Raw genomic sequence first — 1,338 nt, forward strand, 5'->3', positions numbered from 1 at the left:
ATTTAAGATGCCCAATAACAGGCATGCATTACATTAAAACCGTGCAATGTATCATGCTTTCAAAGTTGCATTGCTTTTATGCATCTCAAGATGCATATATGTACTACAACACTAAACAATCCACTTGTGTTGACACTCAAGAAAAATAAATCAGATGTCAATCAATATCAGTTCACATCATGACTTGTGCATCCAGTGCAACAGCTCTACGGTTCTTTACCTTTGAGTGAAGTTTCCACTAATCTCAAATACTGCTTGTTTCGTTTGTTCCCGTGGCTCATTTTCTGTGCCATCCCGTTTCTTTGCAGCACGCACTCCTCCAGCTGCACCACATTCTCGTGCTTCTTCTCCAGGCTCGCCAGGGCCCAGAACTCGGCCAGCGCCAGCTCCACTTTCTCTGGAGCGTCGCAGCGGAGCTTCTTCACCGCCAACCGGGCCCCGGACCTGCGGGCGACGGCCTCGTACACCACACCGTAGCTCCCGCGACCCACCTCCCGGATCAAGCTATACCTGGGCGTCTTGAGGAACACCGCGGGATGGAGACTGTCACGCTTGAGGAAGCCCGTGGAGAAACAGTCCTCCTCCTCCATGAGCTCCTCATCATCCTCGTTGGTCTCCACAGGCAGCGGGCGCAGAACTTTACTGGCGTCCCGCCTCATGTTGACGCTGGGCGGCTTGGCTCGCTTGCAGCTCCGCCGGAGGCGCGTTATTCTCCCCTGTGTGCCGTTGCGCAGCTCCATGAGTTTATTACCCCCTGTGTTAACATATGTTTCGGGGCAATAATCCTATTTTTCATAACGTCCCTGAAAAGCTGCGGGAGTTGTCGCTTTTGGGGAAACTCGACAGGTTTGTTTGGGTGTTTTTTGTCACTTCCTCCATCAAACGTCTCTGACTGACATAAACAACAATAGCGTTGAGCGCGGAGGGGGCGTGGCATCAGCGGCCTGTTCCATTTCATTCATAAGACGGGGGAGGCGTGTCACAAACGGCGACCTACTTTTAAGCTTTTTTCCTAATTTAAACACCATTTAAGCGATTTATTCGCACGGTGTGTATTTAAATATACGAATACAAAAAGTAATAATATTTAGGGTGTTTTTTTTTTTCATCCACTCACCCCCAAAATTTATACATTTCGTAAGTTAATCGTTCCATGTTGCACAAGCCTATGTGTGACCCTGGAGCACAAAGCCAGTCATAAGTAGCACAGGTATATTTGTAGCAATCGCCAAAAATACATTGTATGGGTAAAGATTATCAAATGTTATTTTGTGCCAAAAACCATTAGGATATTAAGTAAAGACCATGTTCCATGAAGCTCTTTTGTAAATTTCCTAC

The 1,338-nt window shown here is 47.2% G+C and overlaps 1 pseudogene; it reads right to left on the minus strand.

The window, feature by feature from the left end:
• Window positions 1-206: 206 nt before the first annotated feature.
• The window catches only part of LOC107566225 (serine/threonine-protein kinase 35 pseudogene), a 3,374-nt pseudogene continuing 2,242 nt past the window's right edge, over window positions 207-1,338 (minus strand).

This window comes from Sinocyclocheilus grahami, unplaced genomic scaffold (assembly GCF_001515645.1).
Source record: "Sinocyclocheilus grahami isolate Dianchi unplaced genomic scaffold, SAMN03320097.WGS_v1.1 scaffold1061.1, whole genome shotgun sequence".
Classification (NCBI taxonomy): Eukaryota; Metazoa; Chordata; class Actinopteri; order Cypriniformes; family Cyprinidae; genus Sinocyclocheilus; species Sinocyclocheilus grahami.